Source organism: Ochotona curzoniae, unplaced genomic scaffold, assembly GCF_017591425.1.
Source record: "Ochotona curzoniae isolate NIBS_2020 unplaced genomic scaffold, NIBS_Ocur_1.0 contig_3819, whole genome shotgun sequence".
NCBI classification, from domain to species: Eukaryota; Metazoa; Chordata; class Mammalia; order Lagomorpha; family Ochotonidae; genus Ochotona; species Ochotona curzoniae.
Window position 1 is genome coordinate 7,510,495 of NW_024466004.1, and position 13,992 is coordinate 7,524,486.

The 13,992-nt window shown below is 49.2% G+C and overlaps 1 protein-coding gene across 2 annotated transcripts in view; it reads right to left on the minus strand.

Annotated features, from left to right (window-relative positions):
• TRERF1 (transcriptional regulating factor 1) overlaps window positions 1-13,992 on the minus strand; it is a 198,435-nt gene that overhangs the window by 62,581 nt on the left and 121,862 nt on the right. For both annotated transcript variants that reach the window (XM_040983370.1, XM_040983371.1), the window contains exon 4: window positions 230-344. The gene's annotated coding sequence lies outside the window, so the exon portion shown is untranslated. The remainder of the gene's footprint in view (window positions 1-229; window positions 345-13,992) is intronic.

The window sequence follows — 13,992 nt, forward strand, 5'->3', positions numbered from 1 at the left end:
GGTGGCGGAATACAGGGAACTCCTACATCTCCAACACTTGACGCAGCATCCTGGATGCCCCTCATTCTGTCTCTCTACCCTTGCAGAAGTGGGCACACTCGGCACTCCCCACTACTCACACTTTCTTCTGCCATGCCTTCCTCTGCCACACCTTCTTCTCCAAGGTCACGGCAGAAAAGGGCCCTGGGGAAAGTCCCTCTACCTTCCAGAAGGAGCAGCGCAAGCTTACCTGGACCTCCGCAGCAGGTGGCTGAGTTGGGGGCCTGGTTCTGGGGGCTTCTCCTGCGGCCGGCCAGTCATGCTGCTTTCATGCTGCTGGGCAGGTGCGAAGAGGAAACCTGGTTCTGTGGAGACAAGGAGAAGACAAGGTCACGGCCTTTCCTGTTTGCTCTCAGCTCGCTATCAGCATCCTCCCACCAAGGAGAGAGTTCCAGAGAGCCTAGGGAACTCTGAAGCCGCCCTCATCTACACTCATGTACTGCAGAAGCCTATGATGCAGCAGGCAGCACACTGGAGAATCCAACAGCAACCATAATCATGAACCAGACACTGTTCCCGCTCCCTAGAAACAGGGATGCTGGGTGGGGTGGGGTGGGCACGGAGAGTAGGGGGATGACTTGATACAACAAAATTCAGTGAGTGCCAGGATTTCCCCAAATCCACTCAACAGCTTACAAAATTAACAGCAAAACAGACTGTACAAAATAAGCTTATTTTGGTGCCCCAAAAGCTGAAACCCACATATAGTTTTTTCTTACTATACAACTTCTGTGAACTTGATGAAAATGCCACACATGTATGGACTGAAAAAATCTGTACAAAATGAACTTATCCTAGAACCCCCATTGACTGACACAGGGCTTCTCAAAGGGGCCGTGAATGCTCTGGAAAAATCTGGCATGGATGAGTGTTCTTATGGGATGGAAGAACAAGGAATTGCTTTAAAAAAAAAAAAAAGTAACAGGAGCAAGCCACTCTTTAACATTAGGATACCACAGGTTATCCCGTCCAATTGGAATAGAAAACCCAAAGTGCTCTCTCTGGACTGGAATCAGCAGGCAGTCTTCGGCCAGGTGCTCCTCCTGAGGCCCACGCTCCTCCCACAGTGCAGCCAGGCCTTCCCAGGGACTGCTGCCATCCTGGCTCACACAGGAAGCCTGGAAATCAACATGATTTCAATTTCCCTCTCTGCTCTGTAAAAGAGCCTCGCTCCCAGGAGAGAGGTGACAGCACCAACCTATTGTATTTAGGGATGAGAGGACTTGAAAATATTTGTGGAAAACACGTCTCATGAAAAAGTGTATCATATATAGGGGCCGATGCAGTAGCTCAGCAGGCTAATCCTTCACCTGCAAGAGCCAGCATCCCATTTGGTGCTGGTTTGTGGCCCAGCTTCCTGGTAATGGCCTGGGAAAGCAGCAGAGGCTGGTTCAAGTCCTTGGGCCCCTGCACTCATGTAGGAAACCCAGAAGAAGCTCCTGGCTCCTGACTTTGGATCAGTTCAGCTCTAGCTGTTGCAGCCACTTGGGGAATGAAGAAGCAAATGGAAAAAAAAAAATCTCTGTCTCTCCTTCTCTCTGTAAATCTGCCTTTCAAAAAAAAAACAAACCTTTAATATTTATAATGCATGTATTTCACAATCCTTTTTGCAGCAAAACATACTTGGGGTTTTTAAAATAAGAGAGAACGAGCCGTTAACCACTGGCTCACTTTTCAAAGACTTCCCTACAACAGCTGGGGCTGCAGTTAGGCTGAAGCCAGAAGCCAAAAGCCAGGAACTCAAATTGGGTCTGGTGCCTGGGAGTGGGGGGAACCTAATCACCTGAGGCCTCCCAGGGTCTCCATTAGCAGGCAGCTGGTGTCAGGAGCCAGGGCTTAGAGACAGGGGCCGTGGGCGTCTTAACTGCTACGTTCAACACCTGCTCCTGCCAACTTACTTTTTAATGCCATTTTCCCCATCAGCTTTCTGCAGCACCCTTCTAACAAAAGACTGAGGCACCCAGAAAGTTGTCCCTGGATCCCTGTCCGCCCCCAGCCTGAACTTCCCAACCCGAACTATGGCAACCCCGGCCGAAGATGCCTCCCTGAATAGAACAGTCATCCATTCAAACGGACTGGGACGTTTCAGAAGATAAAGCATCTTTAAAATGTCAAGAGGGTTGCTGGTGTTCATGCCTACTATTTAATGCTACAATAATGCTTTTTTTTTTTGAGAAATCTTTTGTCTCTGACAGCTCCAAAAAAAGCCTTTGAATACCTGGTGTCTTCACACTTGCAGGCTGTGCTCAAAGTCATTTTCACCCATTTGAATGTTTAAGGGAAAGTGCTACAGCTTTTAAGTCGTTCCTATTTTCTATTATAGGAGCATCGCATTTCCAAGGCTTGTTTGTTTTGTGTTTTGCTTTTTGTGTTTTTTTTTTGTTGTTGTTGTTCAATACAAACACACATACGTGCTCACTCCGCCTCAGACGCAATCATCTGCAATTCTGGAGTTCGTTGCCCGTGAGCTTCTAGCAAGAAGCACATCCCAAACATTTCTATAGCAACAGAATGTTTTTGACGCGACGTCGCTAACGCGACAAGGATTGTTATCATTCTCTCTGAATGCTGGCGCAAGGCAAGTTATGGGGGGGAACAACTGTTTGTGTACAAAGAAGTCAGCATAGTAACTGGCAACTGGAATACTGGGCTGCAGGGAGGAGTTGAGGAACAGCTGCGAGTGGACCTCACTCAGCCTCCACAGGTGTAGGCACCCCCTGTGCCCTCCGTGTGCACAGGTGTCCGAAGTCCTGGGAACTCGGGGAAAGAGCAAAGCTTAGACAACCATGTGGTCGGTTTTCATTGGCCATCTACTCCACAGCTGGTGAAGGGATAGTCTAGCTATATATATATATGTATATTTAAAATATTTATTTTATTTTTATTGGAAAGGCGGATATACAGAGAGGGGAGACAGAGAGGAAGATCTTCTGTCCGATGATTCACTCCCCAGGCGGCCACATTGGCTGGAGCTGTGCCAATCTGAAGCCAGGAACCTCTTTCCGGGTCTCCCACGTGGGTGCAGGGTCCCAAAGCTTTGGGCCGTCCTCGACTGCTTTCCCAGGCCACAGGCAGGGAGCTGGATGGGAAGCGGGGCTGCTGGGAATTAGAACCGGCGCCCATATGGGATCCCGGGCGTGCAAGGCAAGGACCTTAACCGCTGCACCATCGCGCCGGGCCCTAGCTTTAAAGATTTATTTTTATTATTTTTTCATTGGGAAGGCGGATATACAGAGAGGAGAGACAGAGAGGAAGATCTTCCGTCCGATGATTCACTCCCCAAGTGAGCGCAGGGCCGATGCTATGCCGGTCCGAAGCCAGGAGCCTCTTCCAGGTCTCCCACGCGGGTGCAGGGTCCCAAAGCTTTGGGCTGTCCTCAACTGCTTTCCCGGGCCACAGGCAGGGAGCTGGAAGGAAAGCAGGGCTGCCGGGATAGAACCGGTGCCCATATGGGATCCCGGGCGTGCAAGGTGAGGACCTTAACCACTGCGCCACCGCGCCGGGCCCCTTAGCTATATATTTTTAAAATTGAAGATTTATTTGAAAGAGAAGGACACACACAAACAGAGATATCTTTCATCCACTGGCTCACTTCTCAAATGGTTGTGTCTTCTGTGACTGGGCCAGGCTGAAGTCAGGAACCAGGAACTTCTTTCAGGTTTCCTACAAGGCTGCAGGGGCCCAAACACTTGAATCATCCTCCACTGCTTTTCCAGATACATTAGCAGGGAACTGAATCAGCTGGGACTGGGACCAGTGCCCATATGGATTGGCGGCGCTGCAGGTGGTAGATTTACTCACTATGCCACAATGTTGGCTTTTAGACTCTAGATTTCTAAAGAAGCTTCAAAGAGGCTCCCAAAAGGGACATGTCAACAGATCAGTATTCCCCTTTCCCAGCTCAGAAGAAACTTTTGTCTAAAGTCAAGGGAAAGGAAACTAACCAACTCGTTCCATCTGTCCAGTGTTGACTGGGTGCCTATGGTACGGTACAGTCAAGTCCAACGTGTTCCCTGCCTTCATGAATGGGGCAAACCCCCACTAAAAAGCTAGAAGTAGGTAACCACCGCAGCGATGCTCAAGAAACACAGCTATGGCTGTCATCATGGATGACAGGGGGCAGATGAGCACAGAAAGTCAGCATGGCTTTCCCCAGGAATCAGCTCTTTGGTGAGCATTGGGAATAAATGAATGAAGCCAAGTAGGGAGGGCAGGGGAAAGGACGAAGGGTGTCGCCCACACAACGAACAACCTGTGCAAAGGTCCTGCAGCTGGAAGCAGCCTGGCCCAGCCCAGCTATGACCCATCACTATGTTTCTTTGATGATTTACTCTTTGTGGAGAATTCGCTAGTGGAGCCCTTGTGCTGATCCCTGATCACGCTCGTGCCTGATCTTTACACCTGGCCCCAGTCACTGAGGGACTCAGGATTGGCATCAAGATGGAAAGTGTTTCTAAGAAAGCGCCTCTAAGAAATGACCTCTGGCACACCAGGGGCATAATGTGCAGACCTGTTGAATTTTCCCTCTAATGCTGAGCCAGGAAGCAGAATGAACTTGTCAAAGCAAGGATCACCTCTTCTTTCCAGTGGACACAGGGTTCTTGGCTACTTTCATAAGCAACTGTGGAAACTTTGTTACATTCAGTTGGGCCAGGGGTTACATACCGATCTCAGGCTGATAGTGAGCTAAGCATGGTTTTAGGGCTCAGGAGGAACATGCTGTTATTAAAACTTCTGCTGGAGAAACCTCATGTTGGGTACAATGGTAGGAAAATGGACAAAATGGGAGTTTCAGAGCCAAACTGGCCTGGCCTCTGGGTGGCCTTGCTCTGCACTGGCCCTTGTTCTCTCGTGGAATGGGGCTAACGACGCTTTGTTTGCCAGGTTTTAGGGAGAACATACCAAGCACCTTCCTGGCTCTTGGCAGAGCCCTGAATAGGTGGCAGCCTATTGCTGCTCCCAGTGCTTGGGCACAATCCCATGCCTCCTTCCATGTGAAAGTCAAAAGGAATCCATGAGGACTACCCGGCTGGTACTGAGGTTGCAGGGCAGCTGGGCAAGAACCAGAAATGAGTTGTCACTGACCAAGGGTCCTGATGACTCAGCCTGTGCTCTTGAGGGTCCCAGTTGTGGTGCTGAGAGCCCAGAGCATCCAGATACCATCGGGTTCTGGAGACAGCACATCTGGGCTCTGGTTCCAGTGCCAGCTCTGCCAGAATGACTAGAATTCTTGGGGACACACAGTTGGACCTCGGCTGGTGGAGGAGGTGGCAACAGTGAGCACTGGGGCTTCCCAGCCATTGTCACTATCATGCAACAGTCATTGCCAGGATGACCATTTTATAAACATGTAGACTAAGGTGCGATGACTTGCCCCAGACTATAAGGACAAGTGGTGCAGCCAGGGCCTGCAGCACCAAAATCTCTTCTTTAAGCTCTACCTGCACCCCTGCTTATAGTGACGGAAACCATCCTGCCTCTTTTCCACACAGCCAATGGGAAATACCCCCTGGAAGATCGCATGGTTTTCCAAGGACCTACTGAGACAAGCCGCCACCTTCCCACCACCCCACATGGCTATCAAGCCTTTAGTTCCCTTCTGTAGAATGGCAATGGCAAATGTATCCCATTGTAGTTAGGGATGAAGGGGAAATGAAGATTTAAAAGGGATGGGGCATAGAAGATAAAGCAGCCCTGCGCCCAGTGCTGGCATCCCATATGGGTGCTACTAGGGGTCTCAGTTGTTCCACTTGCCATCCCAGCTATCTGATAAAGTACCTGGGAAGACAGCTGAGGATGGTAGAAGTGCTAGGGCCCCCTGCATCCACGTGGGAGACCTGGAAGAAGCTTCTGTCTTTGGACTGGCTCAGCTCTCGCCATTGCATTTTGAGGTGACCATTTGGGAAGTGAACCAGTCCCAGGAAGGGAGGGACACAGGACGTAAACCACGGGGGCTTCTGCAGAGAGAAGTGGGGCTGACTGAAGAGCCAATGTTCTTCATTCAAAGTACATTAGACGTCAGCAAAGTACAACAGATGTCCAGTTGTTACCAAGGAAAAAAGGACCGGCGGGAGCGGGATGGGGTGGGGGGAGAGGAGGAGGAGGGCAGGATCTGGAACATCTAAGACATGGCACAGAGAGGATGCACTGCCCCAAAGTTGGAGACGGCAGCCATGTGGGGACCTACCCTCTCGTGCATCAATTCTCAGTTCTGACAATGAAGGAGATTTCATATTCCCAGAGAAGGGCAGAAGCTGTTGAGATGTGAGGAAAACTCCTGTTCTCTATGCCACTCCCTGTTCTTCCTGCCCTACCATCTCCCAGAGGAAGTGGAAAAAAGGAGGTATTTTCCTGCAGTGGAGGTGGAGGAGGGGGTTCTGCCGATCTGAACACATCTGCTCATTCCAGAACAAGGCCTGGGCCGTTCCCACCAGTCTGAGCATGTCAGAAGACCGTCTCTTCTCCACTCCGAGGCCTCCTACCTCTTCCTCAGAGTTCAGCCAGTGTGTCTTTCAGGTCTGCAGACCCTCCAAGTTCATTCCCACCACAGGGCCCTGGCACAGGCTGGATGGCTCCTTGTGCCTTGGGTGCTCTCTTTTTAGCACTCATCATACGAGCTTCAGTGAGATGAAATTCCAGTGTTAGTGCTACTCATTGCACTGGCAATTCATTCACTCATCATGGGGATGCATTAGTTAGGCCTGCATCTCCACCTGGGCATGGCCAATGTCAGGGTTTGGAACTGTCATGTCTGATGACCTAGCCCAGCAGGTCTCTCGTCTGCTTGCGTATAGGCATCCCTGGGAGAGCCATGAAACCTACAGAACCTGGGGTCCTACTACATACCCATCAAGTCAGACGTATTTAAAGCTCACTGGGTGGGGCCAGGCATGGCCAAGGCTGAGAATTCCTGCCTTGGAGGAGAGGCCCAGGCCTGACTCACTGTGTTTGCGTATACAATGTATCATTTGAGTGTGGTTTTCCACCCTAGAGAATCATCTTGAGGCCATTCCAGAGGAGGGATTTTGGACAAAGCCTCATTGTCCAAGGAATGTTCCCTTCACAGAGTGCTTCCCCTAGAGGACACTCCTGTGTCCCAAAGCTGGTTTATCACCTTCCTCCCTGGAAGTGATCCTAAGATGCACTCCAGTATCTCCTGTGAAATCCTTCTATCTTATTTAGCTGCTGTTTCACGCCCCTCGAATGCCTGCAACAGCTTGGACTGGGCCAGGGCAGGAGCCACGAGCTTCCAGGTGGGCGGCAAGAACCCGATCACTTGAGCCATGATTGCTGTCTTCCAGGGTCTGAATTAGTGGGACCCAGTCCTGGTATTTTGCTGTGGGATGCTAGTATGGTACCTGCTAGATTAAGTGTCCTTGCATGAAATTAGGCCCATGCCATTCTGTGCAGTACTGCACAGAACTGCACGTTAACTTTGATAAAAACACCAAGGTGCAAGGTTGGTCTGTGTGGGGCCAGATCCTCCAGGCAGAGAGGGGTTTTGCAGAAACTCGCCCATGGGGCACCAGGGTCTGGGGAAACTCACTCAGGAGGGTTGGCGAGCCTTGGCAATCTGGCTTTGCTTCCAGCTCCAGTCAAGAGCAAGTCATTGCTCCTACTTGGTTACCCTTGCTAAAGGACAAGTAGTGTGGGGAAAAATTCAGCCTCTGAGATAAACACTTGCCACAGTAGCTATGTCCCATTTGGGCACCTGTGTGCCCATATTAGAGTACCTGGCTGGGTTCCCGGATTCTCCATTTCCCATTCAGCTTTCTCCAAATGCACATTCAGGGAGGCAACAGGTGATGATGGCCCAAGAACTCACTCCCCTGCTACTCACATAGGAGACCTGGGTGGAACACCAGGCACATGGTTTCAGCCTGGTCAATTCCTCTCTGTCTCTTTTTGTCTATTATATAAAATGAAAATAATTCCAATTCCTATTGAGATGGCACACAGAATGCATTGAGCCTGCATCCTATCTGAACGCTGGGTCGAGCCTCAGCTGCTCTACTTCTCATCAAGCTCCCTGCTCATGTGTTTGGAAAAGCAGTGAAAGATGGTCTAAGTGTTTGGACCCCTATACATACAAGGGGGTCCTGGATGGAGTTTCAGCCTCCTGTCTTTAGCTTGGCCCAGCCCTGCCTAATTGTGGCTATCTAGAGAGTGAACCACTGGATAGAAGATCTCGCTCTTTCCCTGTAATTCTGAATTTCAAATAAATAATAATTTTTTTAAATAAAGCACCCATGTGGACAGAGGTGTGGAGACACTGGAACCCTAGGCACTGTCATGTGACTGGGAGACGGTGCAGCTGTTGTGAAAACCAGTTTCCTACAAGGGCATGCCATAATCCTGCTCCTAACAGTATACCCTGGAGAAGGGAAAACAGACATTCAAACAAAGTCTCGTTCAAGATGTTTCTAATGGCACGATTCACAACAACCAAAAAGTGGTGAAAACAGCCCAAATGTTCACTAACAGACAAGGACAAACCATGTGGTAAATGTATATGATGGACTATTACTGAACATGACTTAAACCGTGATGTATGCAACAATATGGATGAGCCTTAGAAATATTAGGCTAAGTAAAAGAAGCACAGAACAACCCGTAGAATGGTGCCTCAAGTGATTTGTGGGCAAATGGTATCAGAAGATTATTTGGTGCAAAAACTCTTTGAAATCCAGCCTTTTTTTTTTTTTAACTTAACACACACTTCCCATGATTATTTTCTAAGACTTCCTATGTATGAATTTATAAAACTTTTTGCATCAAAATAAACATTGTTTAAAAAAAAAGTTTATTTAACTGATCCAAAAGACAAAGCGACTCAGAGAGAGAGAAAGAGAGAGCAAGAAAGAAAGATCATTCACTCTCCTAATGGCTGCAACAGGGGCTGGGCTAGGCCAGGGGTGAAGTCCACCCTGCTCTCTCACACAGATGGAGGGCCCACCTTAGGCCATCTTCCATTGCTTTCCAGGTTCATGAGCAGGAAGCTGGACCGGAAGTGGAGCAGCTGGCATTCAAAGCAGAGCTGCTGGTGTTGCAGGTGGTGGCTTCACATGCTGACCACAACATTGGTCCTAGTCAACTTACCTTTTATCCCATTTTCCCACAAACGGTGTGAACCCTACACATATCATCTGATTTCTTTCAGCATCAGACGGAGTTAAGTTCACTGGCACAGAGAGCATGTTTATTGCCAGGCTCCTGGAAGGAGGGTTGAGGAGTGACCACACATGGGCATGGGTGACAAAACGCCTGGGACCCAGATGGAGGTGAGGTTGTAGAACACGGCGAGGGCACCACACACTGCTCACCCGTGTGCTTTAAAAGAGCCAATGGCTGCTTTCATGGAATGTGAACTTCACCTCCATTGCTAAGTCACAAGTGATGTGCCACCATAAGGGACCGTGGCACTCCAGGTCTAAGCTGGGTCTGGGGATCTACTTTTTCGAAGAACATTCTGGGTGATATTCTGAGGAGTGTTTACCCCTGCCCACCTCCCCCCGGGCACCACCTGACACTCGAGGCAGATTTGTGTACACTAAGCCTGATGGATCAGCAACGACAGGAACTAGTTACTGTGAGCCAAGTGTGCGCTTGGCACTCTCAGAATTGCACCACACGAAGGAATGAGCTCCGTTTTATCATGCAGGAGATGGAAGCTTAGAGAAGCTTAGGGAAATTGTTGAGGGCACTCAGTATCTGTATGATCCCATAAGCCCTCTTCTCCCCATTGCCTTACATTATGTCTTGGTGTTCTTGGAAAAGCTCTTGGAGAGAGCAGACACGTCACTGCTGTGCTGTATCAGTGCTGTTACATTCCCAGTCCAACTTGAGCAGTCACACGGTGCCATGAGTGGAAAACTCGACACCATAAAACGGCTTCAGTGCCCCAAATTACTAAAAAAAAAAAACCAAAAAGTCTAGAGCTACCTTCTATGATGTGCATAAAGTACATATGTCTTGTAAATGAATTCTGTGTCCAGAATCAGGGTTTATTCCCGTGTTATCTCATTATGTGTATGAAAACATTCCCAAACCAAAAAGAATCCCAAATGTCAAGGCATCCAGAGAAGGGATACACAAGTTGTATGAAGAGGCTTCAAAATAGTTAATGAAGAATGGAATTAAATAGCTTCTTTAGCTGCAAAAATTTGGAAAATTCATGCCTAGTTATTCACAATAACACATTTCTTGCAAACTTGCTGTGTGTGTGTGCATACAATGCCCTTTATCTTAGAAAATTGGACCACCTCCTTTCATGGGTGGGCTTGAGTCCAGTAGCTTGGCACCTTGCCCACAAGTCTGCTGAAACACACCCCTAATTCACAGATAATTCTCAGAGTGATCAGCATGCGAGTGGCTCATGCTTCCTGGGCCTGTGCTGTCCGGCAGGGTAGCCACTAGCCACAGTGGTGTTCTAAATTAGAATCTAACAGTCTGAACCACACGGTTCGTCGTCTGCAGCAGCCACCTCTACAAAAGGCCCGTGACCACACGTGGCTACCGGCTGCCCAGCCGGCTAGCACAGGGAAAGCGGCCGTGGGGACCGGGCTCTGCACAGCGTGAGAGCCCAGATCACTGTGGTACTGCTGACGCCTTTGGAGAACCCTCTGTCATTGGCAGGGCTTTTCAGTGCTGCTGTAGGCCTCCACCAGCTGGGATTCTGGCTTCACGCACTTGTGCCAGTGTCTGATGGCATTTTTGGTTGTCACAGCTGGGAGAGTCCTTTGAACATCCCTGGGACAAGGCCAGACATGCTGCTAAATATCCTGAAAAGCATAGGATGGTCCCCAACAGCAAAGAAGCATGTGGCCCCCCAAATGTCACGGGTAGGAAGATACTTAGAGGAATCCAGAGGACACGGTCAGGCTCAGCAAAACTTGGCAGAGACCGACAAGATGGAACTGTCTTCAACCTTAGCAAGGTTCAAAAGCCTGAGGAGCCATAGTCTAAATTAGAAGGTGTCTATTTTGGGGTGCTGGTACTGAGGCACATCAGCTTAAGTCTCTGCCTGTGGTGTCACCATCCCATTTGGGCACTGGTTCGAGTTCTGGTTGCTCCATTTCTGATCCACCTCCCTCTTGGGAAAGCAGTAGAGGATAATCAACAGTTGGGTCCCTGCACCCACAAGGGAGACACAGAAAAAGCTCCTGGCTCCTGGCTTGAGCCTAGCTGAGCCCTGCCTGTTAAGGCCATTTGGGGAATGAACAGGCAGATTTAAGATCTCAATACTGTTCCCACCCCTACAAACACAACTTTCTGTGTAACTCTGCCTTTTAAATAATCTTAGGAAAAAAAGTGTCTGTTTTTGTCATGAATGCAGAAAAAAAAAGCCCTTGTTTCCAGAACGATCTATGGACTCTTGACTCAAAGTCCCTACATTTCAAAACCCAAGGACTAGCAAAAAAAGAAATTCGAATTTGGCCTTGCCGTTTGGAATGGGTGCTTGGGCAGCATCACCTGCTGTTGGTTAGATTTAAGTGGTCATTTGCTCACTTGTTTGACCATCCATTTATGTCAAGTGGCTATTGAGCATCTACAGTGTATCAAGTACTATAGGTGTTGGAAACACAGCTGTCAATCAAAGGTCCTGGCCTGCAGGGTTCTGGAAATCTCACAGGGGGAGAGTGACAGGATACAAGGAAGCAATCCCAAGGGTATTTCATAAAGTTGTGGGAGAATGCCATTAGAAGCTCAGTTTATTTTGGAGCACACAATTTCAAAATCTTTTTTCACAGTGTTTTTCATAATATGCATGTTCCATGAGCTTTTTGGGGATCTTTGTAGATTGACAATGAAATGATAGGGAAGTATTGCGTAGCACAGCAGAGAAAGGGGACAGAGGTGTGAGCAGGAGACAGTGGGGGTCTATCTGAGGTCACCTGAAGACTTCTGGGCAGAGCTTGAATGAGCTGCGACTGCAGTAGGTGACTTGGGGAGGGAAGAGAGTCCCAAGCAGAGGTAAAGGTGGATGCTGAGCCTCTTGGTTTCGAAGGAGCTTGAGGGAGGGGGTGGGCTCAGCCAGGCAGGGAGCGGTCAAGCTCTGGCTTCCCCTGGAAGGCAGCAAGCAGGATACGTGGGACTTGATTAACTTCTGCAGGGGAGATGAAACCACAGGAGGACAAGAGCGGGAAAGGCAAGACCCACTACAAAGCTGCCGCAGTCTTCCACCAACAAGAGCTGGGGTTGGCTCACGACTCATGCAATCATTAATATTAACATACTAATATTCAGATCTATCAAGAGCATTCTGTTCAAGCTACTTGTGGGAAAACACACTCCAAGTTTCCAAACAAGCAACATAAAACCTTCTCCATTTTTTAAAAAAAGATTTATTTATTTTTATTGGAAAGGCAGATTTACAGAGAGGGAAGACAGAGACGAAGATCTTCTGTCTCCTCTGGTTCACTTCCCAAGTGGCCACAACGGCTGGAGCTGAGCCGATATTAAGCCAGGATCCCAGGAGCCTCTTCCAGCCATGTGGCTGCAGGTCCCAAGGCTTTGGGACATCCTCAGCTGCCTTTCCAGATCACAATCAGGGAGCTGGATGGGAAGCGGAGGCGCTGGGATACAAACCAGCATCCACATGGGATGTCGGTGCATGCAAGGAGAAGACTCAGTTACTAAGCCATCGCGCCATGCCCTACCTTGGACTTCTGATCTGACACCACAGCATAGACATACTTAGAAACCTGATTGTCAGCAAGGTGAAGACTTAGCCATGAGCCATCGTGTTGGACCTCACACTCCTCAATTTTAAGCTGACAGCTGTTTGGTTTGATAGCAGACAGTGGGAAGGGAGTCGGGGGCTGGGGCAAGTTATCTCAGAGGGCAAGGGGTCTTCCTCCTCATCACACCCCTTCTCATCTTCCCTCTGATGAGAGCAGAAGTGTGTGCAGGCCCTTTGCAGCCAAATTCTCCCAAGAGCAGCTGGGCAGCAGTTGGGTGTGCCCAGCAGATCTGCTGCAGGCAGCACGGACGAGGAAGAAAGGGCACGATCCTCCAAAAGGCTGGTCCACAGCTGTGCCCGCCCGCACACAGCTGTGACATCCTTGGCAATGGCAGGGGACCTCTAGCCCAAGGTTTTCTGGGATTTTAGAGACACACAGGGCCATGGGGTAAGGGAATTTAGGGCAGAATAATCCACCTGTGCCTTTTGAAGGCCACTGCCCCAGTTGTTTTCTTGCTTTGAACCTAGAGACAGCCTGTGGGGTCTGAAATCCACCTCATTTGGGTGGCATCTAGCACAAGATGGAAGACCTTCCTCTCTGTCTCTCCTCCTCTCTGTGAATCTGAATTTCCAATAAAAACAAATGAATCTTAAAAAAAAAAAATTATTTTTATTTGAAAGGTGAGTTAAAGTGAGAGGAGGCAGGGAGAAAGAGAATTTTCCATCTATTGGTTCACTTCCCAAATGGCCACAATGGCCAGGTCAGATCTAAGCCAATCTGAAGTTAGGAGCCAGGAGCTTCTTCTGTGTCTCCCATGTGGATGCAGTGTCCCAAGCACTTGGGTTATCCCCCCTGCTCTCCCAGGTCATAAACAGGGAGCTGGATGGGAAGTGGAGTAACCAGGATTTGAACCGATGCTCATATGAGATGCTGGTACCACAGGAAGAAGTTCAGCCTACTATGTCACTGTAACCCTTCCCCTCCACCCCACGATAATAATTAAGCCTTATCTACCCTTAGCTTGTAGCATCAACCCTGGGGACTGTGCCCTCTGCTTGTCTCTGGACTGGTGAATAGGCCCAGACATTTCTGGGGGAAATGAAATGGGGGGAAAAGCCCAAGCTGTTCACATGCAGAGGGGAACTGGAAGAAAGGTTTGCTTTCAGCCAGACTTCCTCCCTCCTCTGGACAGAGCAGGACAAAAAGCAGGCAATGTGTGCCAGGGGCCTGGACACCCACTCTGGACCCTGAGATCTCCTGGGACTCCTCT